Below are 16390 nucleotides of genomic sequence, written 5' to 3'. Positions count from 1 at the left end.
AAGGGGAGGTAGCCCAGGGCAGGACAGGCAGAGGGCAGCAGGACTGCCTCCACCACCAGCAATTAACAATAAGACTGGCTCAGCTCATGCACGTGGTAGAACATTCCTTGTACTCTATCAGGCTACAACTACATCTTCTGTCTGAATAAACAGCCTGTGGCTTGTGGAATAATAGTATCGCAGTCATAAGTACATTTTCTCATGTTAGTTCTTATTTTATCTAATTCTAAATGCTATTACAATATAGAAGCGTCATCATGATGTCATTCCAATTTTCATTTGTCTTAGTGCTATTGAGAAAAATATTCCCCAGGGATCACTCACAAGGGAGCATGCAGAGTACCTGGCTGTATTTGAAGAAGAGCATTTGCAGCATAACCAGAGATGCATAAAGTGATGAGTTTTCTAACTCCCAGTCCTGGAAAGCCAGCGTGTTATTCAGACAACCTGTCCTGGTTCTTCAGGCCAAATAGGACACTTGTGCTTTCAAAGGCTTTGCTCAGATGTGAAGGCATCTATTCATGATGTGTGAGGAACACAATCCTCTTGACTCCTGTTTGTTAGCTATCTTCCTGCAGGGTTTACCAGGTAGTTTTACTTTTTAAATGCACATGATCAGCCAGAGTAGAGAAAGGGTGGAATTTTAACATAAGCACTTTCCAAAACAGCACTGCCTCTTATAAGCATCCCAGGATATTATTCCACATACTTCCCTGTTTCTCCTGCTTTTGGGTTATTTTGTTTGGTAGTTACAGACCCCCTCTTTTCTGTAATCACGACTAAATCAGTTACTTCCCTTCCTGATGGAGGAATCGTTATTACCATTTTAAAGTTAGGAGAAAACAATACCGAGAGATTAGGGCCCCCATCCAGCAAAACACTTAAGCACTTGCATAACCTGAGGCACATAATAACCCCACTGTCGGACTGTTCACTTGTTCCAAGTTATGCAGTCTTGGAGGATTTACTGAACCGGGACCTCCTGGTGTGCCCGAGGGCTCCCTGAGACCCAGCTCCTTCACTCTCAGCTGCACTTTGCAGCCGCCGGCCTCTCCTTGCACAGCCTCAGAGCATCCATGCTATTCTGCCAGATCTAGAGCAAACGTTAACTCTGATTTAGGCCCAGTCAGCTCCTTTTTCATCAGGATATAAAGCCGAAGAGATGAATACCTTATCCTCAAATGCGTTATTTAAATTCATGCAAAAAGTAGCTAAACCTATTTATTTCTCATTAACTCCGGATCGGATTTGCCTTGCTGTTTTAAACTATAACCAGTATTAACATAGTCCAAAACTCAACCCGTTTATTTCTTTCTCAGTTATCACATCCAGTAGCAAAGATTCAGTATCTTGGAGTTAGTGGAAGATTTTCATGATGGTGCATTTGCAGAGAAGAATGCAGCTCCCCCTCCTGCGGCTGACGAGAGCGCTCTGCTAGCAGGAATAAACACACTTTTTTTGTCAATGAAGAAAGCAGGAATAACAATGAGTTTATGAAATTAGGGCACTGAACTGTTGAGAAAGAGAGTCATTTTTCTGATCATAATCCCACTTTTAGAAACCTCTGCCAATCTTTCCACTGGTCTGATGAAAAGGTGGATTTTGCTGACTTTAATAATTTGAAAGCAAATGATGATTCTGGTGTACACTGGCTGGCAGAGGAAACTGTTTATATAATTCTGGGCTTGCTAATAACCCTCTTCATAGCTAGAAATGGTGCCAGGGAAGCTGCTGGCTATGTAAAAATGCTTTCCCATTTCCTTGCCTTTATTGTTTTCTGTCACAGCTTGGGTTTTTTTAATTAGTACATGAACTATTTTTAGTGTCCGGATACAAAAATGTATTGTTCGGGCTAAAATGAGGCCAGGTACCATGAAAATGTATTCAGGGAAAAACATTTGGAGCCAGAGTTTGTCTTTGGCTACGTGCAGTGAAAGTTTGCGTGCTTAGTCCAATTAGTTACAGCCATGTCACTTCACTTAAGTGAGTGCAATTGTGTCAGTGTACAGGGCAGGTTTTGGCTCTCAGGCTGCAGAGAAATATTCTGAACTGCACACTGCTAGCCTCTGCAGCATCTAGAATATTCTGAATTATTTTGTCCATCCAAATTCCATGCATATCTTGGTGTTTAAGAGCAGAACAGCAAACAAAGCTTTTCAGTCAGATGATGGACTTAGGCAAATGTGATTTTTGATAAGGCACCTCTTTGTAACTATTCTAATCAACTCTAAGAGATCTTAGAGCCCCTGCATCGTAGGCAGTCCATACGCTACGCTGAGTTCTACTCATGTGTGTACACACATGTGCATGCACCATGCAGGTAGAGGTGCAGCGAGATTTTGTGAGCCCTAATTCTGTCTAAAGGAAATAGAAAAAGCTTTTCCATATATAACAGTCTCATCTGAGAGGCAAGGCATGGAGCTCTGTCATATCAGTTTCCTGCAGAATTTCAAATCAAGGTCAGAGTCTTGATCCTTTTCTTCATGGTTGCCCATAGCCCAGTCCCACACTATGCCTCTACTCTAGTCAACCATTAAATTCCTCTAATGCAATGAGGGCTCTGTTACCAGGGAGAGCTTATCTGTGTGGAAGTAGTATCCATAATGGGAACCCGTGGAGGAATCCACCAGAAATGAAGAGCTCTCCCAAAGAATCAAGTGCCTTCTGTACGCCAGGTACTACCGCATTCTTTGATCTTGCCTAAAGAAAAAGAAGCATATATGTTTACCAAAAATGACCCCGAAAATCTGCCAAAGTAAGTCACTCAATATGCATACTTCCCCTGTTCAAAAAAAAAAAAAAAAGACAAATATTACTCATGTAGTTAAACACACCTGTGGAAGTTTATCCAACACTATGGTGACCAGAAAAGCAAGACATGTCAAGTTTAGGATCAGTCCTAGCTGCATGTATGAAATGGGTCCTGATACTATTTTCAGTAAAAGAAAACAAGTATTTCAGAAAGAGAGAAAAAAATATTACCACCAGCTATCTGTCATCTGTGCAGTGCAGGCTTTTAACACTCCACCAGATAACTCCCATGCAGAGGCAGATGACTTACAGTTAAAGTAGCTCTACTTTAAAGTAGCAGGCATTTTCAACCTTTTTCAGGTTATGTGTCCCTAAAATATTCCATTAGATGCACAGACCTCTGCAGAAAACTCACAATATCTAGCATACAAAACTTTACTTTTCTTAATCTTAGAAGCAGCCCATAGAAGAGTCACACAGGTCACAAGCTGATAACCACCAAAGTGGAGAATCGCTTTCAGGAAGAAATCAGACATTGGTTTACAGACTGGAAATAATGGAGAAGTCACCAGATCCTACAATATCCAAATAGCTGTGTTTTCATACGTGTTCAGATGTGTTTTCAGCCTCCCACTCCTGGATCCTGCCAGCAGCATAACTACCAAACCTGCTGTAATCCACTAGTGACCTTCAGCCAGAGTGGGACAGGGCTGGATGACAAAGAGAAGAGAGGATGAGGGGATGAGGCCTGGTGCTTGGCTTGGTTGGAGGATTTGCTTGAGGCCCACCATGGTCCACTCTGGTCTTTCAACACCACAGGATTTGAGTATATTCTTCTACCTGCAAGCACCAGGGTCAGGACCTGAAGGTCCTCAGGGGACATGTAGGTACCTCTGCAGGGGAGGGAAGCTCAGAACTATGCAGTTAGTCCAGTTGCTACCACTTTCTTCTTGTGTTCAAATTTGTCTTGATAGCAATATCCTTTGACTAAGCTACCACAGAACCACAATACGTGCATGTGGTAGAAAATAAGCCTCATCATATAAAGCCGAGAAACCGACTAACCTTGCAGACTTACATCAAGTGGAGGATCTAGTCTAGGAAGATCCCTCCATTGCCACCATGACCTTCAAGGCTTCTCTCAGGAGATTCTCTTCAGGTGTCCTCAGGACTGCATCACCCACCAAACATGACTTTCTTCTCCCTCCTACCACCTTCTCCACTTTGCTGCTTCTGCCTGCAGCGTGGCCAAGTGCTGCCCAATGGCCCTTTGCACTCACTGCACTTGCAGCACGTGATGGGTTTGTGGCATGTGGGTGGAGGCAGCCAGCTGAATTGGGAGAAATTTTCCACAGAGACCCTGAATGACTTATCACCTGGTATACCCCCATCTCCACCTTTCAAGGTTTTCTTTGCAGACGTAAGTGGCCTCTCCTGGACTTGCAGAAGAGTGCATGTGAAGGGGCTGGGAGAGTGTTGATGTTTTCTTAGAACTTACCCCACTGGGAGGACTATTATGCTCTTCGTTTTTTGGGCTACCAGTAACGGATACTTCCTTATTTACAAAAACACTAACTAGAAGTGCAGGCAGGAGCGGTGATCACAGAATCAAAAGGCCCTCCTGCTGCAATGTAAATATTCTTGAGTGCTTTGCAGTTCCACTTACAAAACCTGTATATTGTTTTAAAGATAAATAATATAAAGCTTAAAGAAGAGGTTAATCCCCAGTCTCAGCTGCCATCAATCCATGTGACTTACCTGGAATAGTAATACGCTATTTCAAATGCATGGAATACGCATGGAATACGCATGGAAATACGCTATTTTACACGGAGATCTGCCCTTTCGTGTTTCGCCTAGTTCATGTACCTGGAAATTCTCGGAGTGCTCTGCACTACATAAAATGGCCCTGAATGAATTTGGGTTTCTTCCTGGTGTTCTTCCTGATATACAATACCTGTATTTCCTCTCCCTTTTTAAAAAGGCAATTTCAAATATTATTGAGGAGTTTTGGAAGAGCTTTCTTCCCGGATGGTGCAGCTGCAAGCCGTGAAGGAGGGAAAGTGACAACTGGGGACAAGCAGTGAGAAATAATCTTTTCTACTGAGGTGTTGAGTTTGCCTCCAGTTCAGACTCTGGACGCAGGATGGATGTGTCTCTTTTTACTACTACTTCAGTAGTAAGAGCACCAACCCTGGCCTGGTGTACATGCAGCCTGGGCACATCTTTGTCACCTAAAATGGAGATTAACCGGAGTGTACAGAAGGTTCATAAAGTATTGAACAGTGCTAAAGAGCACAAACAGGTTATGCAGCCTGAGCCAAATTCTCCCCAACACAAATTTACTATTGTGCCATTTTTTAAACTTTTGTTCTCATTATCACACAACTGCAGATTGTAATTTGGATGCGAATGGGTGACACTTCGTTTCCTTCAGGGGTACTTCAAATGGGATCTAAGATGGTAGTAACCAACTCCTAGACTCTCCCAGTACATTTGCTTTCCATTCCCACTCAGGTTTCCATGAGGCTTTGGGTAGGCCAGATAATCTCCCTGAATAACTACAAGGTATTTAGGGGCCATTTTAATGAGCTAAACCTTTAGCTTACCCTTATGAATTAATTAACAATTTACTATCACTGCATGGTTGGAAGAAGAAAGACGTGATAAATGTGGCTAGGCTTTACATTCTGTTGGGGTGGATGGATGGCCAAGGCAGATACAGCCCTGAACTAAACAGGAGCCAGCTCAGTTTTGCGTGTAGCAGATGAAGAGGAACAGGTATCTCATCAGCCAGTGCCAACAAGTGCGAGGGCTTTTCCCACCCAGGAAACCCACTTATCCATGGGCCTGAATTTATCTCAATATCTCTGTTTAAATGTATGTATTATATGTGTAACTGCATAATATTAAAGAGATAATTAATTTTAGGGCTACATTGTGTCTTGATTTGTTTATATCTTTCTCTGAAATGCCTTGTTTTGCTATCTAGCTTGAAGATGTGAGTACTTCAGCTGTATTTCTGTCTCTCTCTGGATTCCCATATTGGCTTAGATACAAAGCAGAGGTCTCCAGGGCAGAGGATACCCGCAGTTAGGCCTCTCTGTCTGAAACATGTTTATCAATTCCTTGTGCAATTATCTGCACATTAATTTGATTGTAGACCAGCACAGCATGTCTACAAGTTTGATGTTGAAATTCCTTACATCAGTTTTGTGTTCAGCTAGAGATATAACATATCCATGGAGAGCAAAATTAGATATACTGCACTTAGTGCATGGAGGAGCTTATATTTCAGAAAGGAGAGCAATTACTTTTCTCATGGGATCACGTTCTGGTTTTATCCACAACTCGTGAAACTCACAGAACTGTCCTCCTGCTGCACTGAATGTATATCAATGCAAAATGGGCCACCAGCAATCTGACAGTGGATTTAAATTCAATTGAAGAATTAAAATTTTTAAGTTTTTATACACTTTAACTACATTAGCTCCAACAAGGATATACTGTAGAGACTCTTTGGTGTGACTTTCAAAGATCCTGAACACCTACACTAACCAGGCCACCCATTCATAACTATGCTTTCTGGCAGACAACATCAGTCTTGGACAGATCTTTTTGTTCATCCAAAGTGATCAAAAATACTGCAATAACTCATAGAGAAAAATTAAAAAAGCCCTACACCCATTTTAAATGCCTTCAGATTTACAGCATTAGGAAAAGGTTTGACAGCACCAAGTGTTTAATCTGCGAAGGGATTATAGTTATCTTCACAGCATGCACACATCATTAATGTTAATGGGAACTGCACGTCCAAGACTCGCCCTAGAATGCTGGCTGTAAATAGGATCCCAGTAGGATAATTAAAAGTCTGGTAGAAATACAGCAAGTTCCAGCAAACATTTTCTCCCAGGGTAAGTGATCAGAGAATTTGGAATTGAAAAAAAAATCAGCAGTTTGCCTGAGATGGGTAGTGTATCAGCTTTACAAACAAGCTCATACACACAGGCTTTTTTGAACTTAGGTATAATTTTAGTTGGTATATTTTGTTCTATATTTCTTAGCCTACTTGTTTTTTCCTTCATTTCTGTAATCCTCCTTGAACTGAAGTTCAATGCTGGCCTATGTTTGCAATCATTATTGTATCAGCATTGCCCATTCCCTTTTCTATTTCTCCCACACTCCAAACTACTGGGAAAAAATATCAAACCTGTTAGCAGAATTACATCTTTTTTCTCTCTTAGCTCAGGCTTAACAGAAATCCATGTTTCATCACTGGAGTGCAATTGCTGGAAACGAATATGTCTTCTGCCAAAATTAACTCTACCTTCTAGAATTATGGGGGCACCAACAGGTAAGTACAGCAAAACTGATCTGTCTCATTTTCTTATTTTGCAAAGACTGATGATGAAGCTAGGAATGAAATCAAAATAGTAATCTAATACCCCATGAGGACCAAACTGCACTGTCAGAAGGAAATAGCCTAGAGCCTCTAGACTTGTAATGTCCCATAAGTTATCCCATTTTGAGATGACAATGTTTGCCCAAGGGGCAAAGTAAGCCGTGGGAATGGTTTTCCTAATCCACAGAGGTTTTAAAGTTTCTAGGTAACATTATAGACCTTGACACATTCTCAGCTGATCTAAGATGTTCACACAGAGTCTCAGAGCTTATCCAGTAACCTTTGAATCTCCATCACTTACAGCAAGCGAATTCAGACTTGGCATCCACCACTTCCCTGTCTTGGCCTTGGAGAAAAAAAATCTCCCAGCGTATTCCATGTGTGCACGTTTAAATGTGTGCATGAGACGAGTGCCTTAGCACAGGATGTAAAATACTTCAAACAAAATGGACTTGATTATTTATGGGGAAAAGAAAACTGGTTTGGAAGTGATGCCACAGGCAGCAGCTGATGGTGCTGCAAAACACGAGACTTTAAGCAGATTTTTCTACAGTTTTTCTAGAGGAAAAAACAGTTTTTTAAAATGGAGATTTTCAGCCTGGCATGCCTCTGTCCGCTTTTCTGCAAACATTTAAGGGAAAAAAAGAATGTTTCTTTGTTGTGTCACTTGGTTTCTTGACCTCCTTACAAATCAACTCCCATCCCCTCCGGAAGTGTCCTGGTAAGATGGTGAACACTGCCCTTTAATGAGTTCTCATTTGTCTACAGAACAGGACTTACTGTACACAAAAAGCAGATTAATCACTTTCATGACTCCACTGAAATCAATGGGCCATCTCAGTTAGGAACTGGATCCAAAAAAATTGACAAAAATGGGGTTCTACTTCTTTACACATCACCAGATTTAAAAGTATAAGATCAGTACTGCCCTGCACAGCTCAGTTAAAGCATCAGGACTAAAACTGATCCCTTGAATGAGTAGCAGATGGATTTGCAGTGCACACACAGCAAATGTAGCACAAGGCAGTCTCAGTTTCTGCTTGTGGCTTAAGGCAACAGTGTAGTACAGATAGCATGTTTGTTAATAGGACTGAATTACTGCTGGTGGTACAAACCAAGCAGCCAACAAGCAGAGAGCCTCAGGCCTATAATGCTCCTGCTGCAACACAGTGTCAGGAGTGAATGGCTGCAACTGGTGCTGCGTTGGAGAGCCTGAAGTCTGACCATAAGCAAGCCATACGGCTCCCCAGTGCGATGTGGCAAGCCACATCACACTTTAGGTGGCTCTGCAGGATCACTGATTCCCAGTAATCTCTCCCAGGCTAGGGAATATACTGTAAATGGCCTTTTCCTGTCAGTCAAGCCAAGTTTACAAGGGATTTTACAAAAGGTTTACAAAAGGGATTACAAAAGGTTGCAACTGGCTATGCAAACTCTTTACACAGCCCTCATCACAGTGTGAGCTACAGAAGTGCTTGAATACCATCTTGACCTCAAGATGAAGTGGCCTCACGTAGAAGAAGATCTTCACCTTCAAAAGAATAGAAGCAAAAACTACCAGCTCTGCATTACTCTCTTACTTATGGATCCAGACATCATCCTCCAGCCCTGCACAGCACTAGTGTTCCCACTGCTACCACCCAGCATGTGACCTAAAAGACCCCACAGCTCTGGAAGCCATCTTCTCCATGCCTCTGATGCCACCTGCCCCTCCAGCGTCTGCCTAGCACACATGCTACCCCTCTTCTTCAGTTCTAATGTAATTAGAGTAATCAGCTCTTGGTGAAATCCCCTTTTTCCCTGAACTGAATCTCTGGGAAGGAACAGACACATTCTTCACAGTAAGAGTGGTCAAGCACTGGAAGTGGTTGCCCAAAGGTGCTGTGGTATCACCACCATCTTTGGAGATACTCAAGATTAGACTGGACAAGACCTCAGGCAACTTGATATAACTTTAAAGTTGTCCCTGCTTTGGGCTACGTGACTTCTGGAGGCCCTGTTAGACTGGTATTACTTTATGATTTTTAAATAACAGCTCTCCTCTTATTCAAGCTAATGCAATATGTCTGCAGTGATGGGAATTGAGGAGTACCCCTTTCACAGCTTGTGAAACGTCTAGTGATCTTGACTGTACCCTCGGTTTCAGAGCCACCAGAACTCAGTCAAAGCAATGGCGTTTATCTGTTGCTTGGCCTTGCACGCTACACACCGAGTATTTCGAGAGTAAATGGAGATATTTGGACCTCACCCACATTGTTCCTTTGGACTGCACATTGTATGAAGAGAAACAGGCAAAACAGAGAGACAAGATCCTGCTATACAGTGAAAAAGGACAGAAACAGCAGATGCCTAGTGAACATGGAAAGGAAATATGGTCTAAGTATTAGCTTAGGCAAGGATTTATCTTAGAAAGGATTTTAATTGCTTAATTAGTTATCAAGTATATAATTGCTATCTGATGAGAAAAAAATAGCTGTTTTCCCAACAACAGTGAGTCTAATAATTCTGAACTGCTGTGTATTCGATTGCTCACATCAAAAAGCCAGTTGTGTATCTGGACTTGACATGTCACTTACACGCAGTAAACAGTTAATTTTGACTTCACTGCCCCCATTTGGTTCCTTTGCAGTGCCAAAGTAAAAGACACAGCACTGCTCATTAGGTGTTTGCCCACACTAATAGAACAATGCCCTTTCTGTTCCTCAATAGAGTTTCATGTTATATTGTAGAAAATATCAATTTTCTTCTTCCTTAATTTTTCAAGTACTGATTTTTTGCTTACTGTCAAGGAGGGTAGTGGGGAATTTGCTTTGTGACATAGAAACTCTTAAAGCAATGGCTTAAGATTTTCAGTGAATTGTATACAACTCTTTGCTACAGTAAGTAACAAAAACCTTGTGTTGGTAGCTATTTCAGCCTGTTAATTTGATTCCTAATGGAAATCTTGTCTTTAATATAAAATTCATTTGATTTAGGCAGGTGGAAATAAAATAAAGCAAAGACTAAATGAACACCATAGATATCTGTAGATATAACGGAAAATTTAAAGTTCTGCACTCTGGTAGCATCAATAAGTTAATGTTCAGCTAAATACTGTCATGACTTGCAAACAGGTTTTTTACTGTGCTCATATTCTTTTTTACTACAGTAGTACAAAGCAGTCTTAAGGAAGAAAAACGAATCCAGCCCTTGGGCTTTCTGCTTAGCACCTGGTGGAGTGATTTACACCTGCAGGAAGCAGATAGAAAGCACTGTCAATGGAGAACTGTCAGCTGATCTGCTGTTTTTTAAGCCCAGCTCACACAGGTTGGAAGGGTTTCCTAAAGTGCAAGGTGGTGGCAAGGCAGCACAGGTAGAACCAGCCAGACCTTGTTACCCCAGACAAACTTGTAACGTCAGGGTTCGGTTTAATGATTAGCTTAAGCTTTTTTAAGACCATGCTTCTGTGGAAAGGGTAATCCTACCTTCCCACTGCCACTACATGCATATTTCTGCTACCACCTGTGTCTGATATTTGGGACAAATAGAGTCAGGTCAGCTTACTGACTCAGCTAAATGCCAACCTATTTTATTTTTGGTTTTGGGGGGTTGTTTTTTATGGGCTGATTTTCAAGCAGCTGTGCAAGCAGGTCCAACAGCTCTGAGATTGCGCAATTGCCAGTGCTAATGAGAAAGACATGGTGGGCACACACAACTGGAGCACAGATGACTGCGCAGGCATCTTTGACGGCAACGCGTCCTTGCATTGTGTTAAGGCACCACCTGTAGAAAGCATATTGTGATGTTGAATATGACTTGGCGCTAGCACTGCTATCATGTTTTAAAGATAATGAGTATACAGCTTCATATGCTATTAATCATGGTGCCATATTTACCCTTAAATCTACAGTATTTTAACTTAGCTTATCCTATTAGGTTTGTACCCCTTACTCAATAAACTCGCTTTCTTGAATAAATTGCAAAAATTTAATTTAGCTTGCTAACTTCAACTTCTATTAAACATTTAATTTAGCTTGGTAAATTCAGCTTCTCTTAAACATAAACAGAAACACAGTATTCAGTGTCACTTTTGAATATTTCACAGCAAAGCCAGTAGCAGAAGTTCATCTTGGTAAGGAGGCAATAAGAACAATATTTGTCTATGATGTTAGCCTGCTTCTAAAGAGCTGCAGGCTTATCAAGTCCGAGAATATCCAAATTTCAACTTGGTAGCAGAGTAACCTCTCTTACCTTGAACAGCCCCTTAAGTGAGCACACTATTTTAACGCTGGAGTCAGTGAGAGCCGATTTTGCAGTTTGACTTCATTGGAACTCTGAGCAGACCTTTTACAAGATGCTTGTCTTTCATTTCAGGGAAAAAGCTGACCGGGCAAGACTGTTTCCTGCTAGTTTATCACTTTTTGCACCAGAAGTATGGTTTTGGCATTTTTCCTTTCGACTTCAATGGAAATGAAGAACAAGCTTGATTGAGGTGTTGCCAGCTCTCACAATTTCATCACAAGTCTCACTACTTATGTTTTTTCTTAAAGCCTCAAGATTCTGGCTGAGAGAAAGCTAAAACTTTTCTATTTCATAAGAATCTCCCCTTGCATTAAAATAAAAGATTCTGTCTTTTTTACTTGCAGACAAAGTATGAAGAATGTGAGGCAATTATAGTTTCAGAGCTTAAAACTCCCAAGTCAGATGTGAATAACCCACCTTTCTTTTTCTTCTTCATGACTTTTACGCCATTTCAAGGCTATGGGGATTATATTCTTGTTTTCTTTAAGTTTGTAGTTGGCAGCACTGCAAATGTAGCAGGAAAAAACATAGGCATCTTTTATCAGTTTTCAGTGTGACCTATCAAATTGAAAAAAGTAGGATGGGGATTTGCAGAGCTGCCTCCAAGATTTGGACAGCTAATAAAAACGAAAGGAAATGGTGCAGATGAATGAAATATTGCTTTTGTGTCAAGGGAAGCATGATGTTTAAGTAATACCCAAGCTGTTGATATTTTTAGTTTATTTCAGCTTAATATTATTTTAACCCTAGGTCATCGAGGTTGGCAATCTGTAAGTACTACAAAGGAGTTTTTTGAAACTACCAGCTTTCCAAAAGTTAAATGTTGCTGTTTGTTCTGTCAAAGATACTTCATCTGATAGTAAAATTTCAATATTCAGTGAATCATCTGGGAATATCAAATGTAACGATGTAGACAAATAAAAGAAAATCCTACCCTACCTGTGGAAAATATAGCCATTGCAATGTTAATATTGGAAAAAAAATACTCAGAAATTATTTTATCATATTATGGTGTTAGCAGAGACAATGTACAGTTCACATTCTCTTTAGCATTCAAGTTTTAAAAAGTGGATCATGCACAAAACAGGCATGAGCACAAGCAAGAAGTGAAAAACTGGTATGCTGAACGTTCTCCACTGTTATTTCCCCCCATCATTTTGACCTGTTTATAGACAGACACACAGGCTGGCAAAGAATAAAAGTTTATTTATTTCCTGTCTTTACGTATTCCCCATAAGTTATGGGGGGCACAAAAGCATTATTAAGCAGCACAAAAATCCAAGGAGCAATTTGCTTACCCAGTAAATGGAGAAACTCTGTTATTGGAGTATTTTACATGGCTGTCATGAGACATACTTTTTCTCTGCCATTTAATTTATACTAAATGAACACAAAGAAAAGTTAACGGCACAGTTATGCAACCAAGCTAAAACTTATTAATCAAATGCAAATATTTATTTTTATATTTCTACAAAGTAAAAACTGCTACAAAAGTAGAATGTGTTCATGGTTCCATATTATTTATTTAATTCAGGGTCTGTAACTTAGTCATAAATATGAAACCTGACACACACACCATCAGCCCAAAAGCCAACTGGCTTATGAAACTGAAGACATTCATTTAAACTAAAACCTGACAAACGTGATTCTGTTGGGATTTCAGATTTTTAGCCTTTAAAAATCAAGAATTGAAAATGTGGGTCACTCAGGTTTGATTCTACCTGCTTTGTCGTGCCATGGTTTGAATCCATAAAAAATTTATTTTTCAGGTGAAGCAAATGGCCTAGTTCTCTCAGACAGAAAATGGCATAAGCTGGCCCTGAGGGAGGCAGTTCTGCCCTCTCCATGGCCCCAGCATGTGCTTTCACTTTCTGCATTGTCCCCACCTTTATGCCACCTCAAAATGTCTTGAAATTACAGTATCAAGGCCTGATCCCACTGCCCAAGCCCATCGATAACAACCCAGAAAGGGCACTGGTGATCCACCATGTTGAAAGGATCGTTCCACTTGAAAGTCAGGGGTTATGGCTTTGGTCCAGAACCTACAAAGAATTTGTTCATTTGTAAATAAAACACAGTGGGACTTCTGGTCAAGCATAAATGAAGTCTGGAGCGGTAGGGGTGGAGGGGAGCAATGATAGGAAAGCTGGCTTCAGCCAGCCTTCGTGTTCATCCCTCGGGGGGCTTCTCCTGGCCCCAAGCTGAAGTCCTGGAGGGACTCTCAAGCAGCGAGGCTGGCCGTGGCTCCCTGCTTGCAGAGGCACTGCCACCCCAACCCCCAGCCAGGCCACCCCAACCCCCAGCCAGGCCACCCCAGCCTGGCACCCAGCCTCCTCCTCTGCCGCTCCCTCCTCCAGCTGGTTTTGCCGTCTGTCCACCAGGGAGGGCAGCAGCAGATCCCCCTGGGGCTCTCCTGCTGGCTCTCTAGCCCAGCTGTGTTTCTGTCCCTCCCTTGATGAGGGGAAATCGTCCTCAGCCCTACCCTTTTCCTTCCTCCTTCCTCTTCCTTTGGCTACACGTGCTGCGCAGGTGGGGAGGTACAGGATGGTGGCTGGGCATTTTGTGTGAGGGAGAAAGTTCTTGGGAAGATGGCAGATGAAGAAACCTTGTTGCTGTAGTTTCTCAAGAAATATTTTCCCATTTGCAGCACCTGAGACCTCTTCTTGTCCCTATCCCCACCTAAACCTCGTTAGGTCCACCAGCCGCAGAAACATCATGGACCTGCTTCAGCCTCCCAACTCCACCTTCCCCTCGCCTCACTAAACCTCTTCTGCTCTTGCTTCCAAGCCAGTCTGTGCTTAACCCAAGGCAAGCACTAGGTCTGCAAAGCAAAGGGCAGTGTCCTGCTGGGCCAGCATCAGGGGAACTCTCTCCCTGCTGACCAGGGGGTCTTTTTTGGCCTTGTGTGTGGACACAGCATTTCAGAACATCTTCCCCTCCCTTTGGCTTTCTACAGCTTTCCTAAAGGGAATAAACTGAATTGGATTCCCTCCTACAGGAGGATCAGTCGAACCTGCATTTTTAAGCACCCTGGAGGCTGCAAAACTGGACCACGCATAGAACAAAATTTTGCTCGCTTTCCTAGGAGGACAATATCTCCTGTTTCCACAGGCCAGGCCTGTCTCTGAGATGAACGGGATTTGTGCCCTGTCCTGCTGGTTGTGCAATACCATCCTCTCCAACACAGCCTGTATTTTATTTTTATTGAAGATCAAAATGGGATTCATGTAAATAAACTATATCTCATTTAGCCTTCTTGGAACAGGTTCTCATGAAAGGAGTAGAGGTTTTCATAACATTTGCTTGGAATATTTATTTAAACTTTAGAGGCCTTCAGCACATACAGTTTTACAGTTAACATTTCCCAGACATTATCTGCAGATCACCTACACTAATTTTATCAGTTCACACCATATGTGGTATGATATTGGGGCTTTTACAGTCTGTTGCCCATTTTTATGTATTTTCCTCACTGGTAAAGTAAAGCCATTTTAATTGTATGGTTGCCTCCACTGTAAGGTTTGGTTTTTTATTAATTGTTTTGTCCGTACAAGGAAATCTTGAAGGCTTTAACTCTGAGACCAAAAATAGAGGGAAGGAAAAAGGGTTGCCAAAGTTGTGACCCACTTTTTCCTTCACTTCATTTATATTGAAGTCCTCTTAAATACATGAGAAGAGCTATGCAGCTCTTTTGATTAAGCTCTATAAACCAGATTCAGAAGGCTCTGGAGTTAACTCTAGACTTCCATTAGTATATAGGAACTTGGAGCTGAGAGTTCATGTTGTATTTAACATATGCCCTTCATATGAAGAAAAAATCCAACATGATCCCTGCTCACAAAGAAAGAAATGGCATTCAAATAGGTTGCAAATGAGATGCCAGACCACCTCTTGAAATATGCTTTCTCGTGCCAATAATGTCCCTTTTTCTCTGCTGGATAGCAATTAACATCTTTTCTTCAACCTTATTCTGGCATATTTTTTGTGCCAAAGTGTCCTGGACCCAGTTGATATGCATGAATGCTCTTAGCCCCCAGGCAAATACCTTCCAGCAACAGTGAATGGTTCCTGCAAAGATTAGAAATGGGCAAAACATTCCCACTGCATTTGATTCTAGTGGTACAGCAGACCTCTGGAAAGAAGTGCTCAGTCCAGCTAAGAGTGGACTTAGCAATAGCCCACTTTCTTCTCAGTAGGTTCCTGGCAGGTTTTCCATAGCCCTACTTCTTCCCAGAGCAGCATAGGGGACAGATGTCTGAAAATAACGAGGAATCACTAAGGGTTTTCCAGCTGCAGTTCTGGACTAACTTTTACAGGGCAGTCCTACAGGAGTTTTATGGGGTAGTCCTGCAGGACTTTGGCCAGGCTAAAGCTAACATAATCACAAGACTATGGCCAAAGATGTTAGCAAAGAATTTTGTTAACATAAATTCTTGAGCATCTTGCATTGACACTGCATTTAATTTTAATTACCTTTTTTACATTGAACAGTAGGAATATACTTGTGCCAGTTTTGATTTGGAAATAAAAAGTGGGCAGAAGTCTCCCAAATGTTTCAGACAGAGGTGTTAAATACTAAAATGTGTTTGTCCAGCATAACACAGTAACACAAATAACTGAGGAGAACATTCCTGACAACTCCAAAGTATATTTTGGTAAGACAGTTTAAACATGTGGCGTGAGAACTTAGGAGAAATATTCATGCAGTCTCCTGTAAGAGTGGGTATTCTTCGCCAAGCTTTTCAAGGAAGCAAGACTTACACACCCTGCCTGTCTGTCCCTCTTTTTTTTTTTTCATTGGTTTGACAAAGGGGTGGAGATTTTACATATATTTAGAAAAAAGAATAGACAGTTTGACACAGAGAGAGAAACCTTCAATACATTTAGTCCCTGTAAGATTTAGAAAAATCAGAAGGTGTATAGAAAGACCAAAGTAGTTCCCCTACCAAGGAAAGG

This window comes from Ciconia boyciana, chromosome 2 (assembly GCF_034638445.1).
Source record: "Ciconia boyciana chromosome 2, ASM3463844v1, whole genome shotgun sequence".
NCBI lineage: Eukaryota > Metazoa > Chordata > Aves > Ciconiiformes > Ciconiidae > Ciconia > Ciconia boyciana.
The sequence above is the reverse complement of the archived record's forward strand: the minus strand, read 5'-3'. Positions refer to the sequence as shown.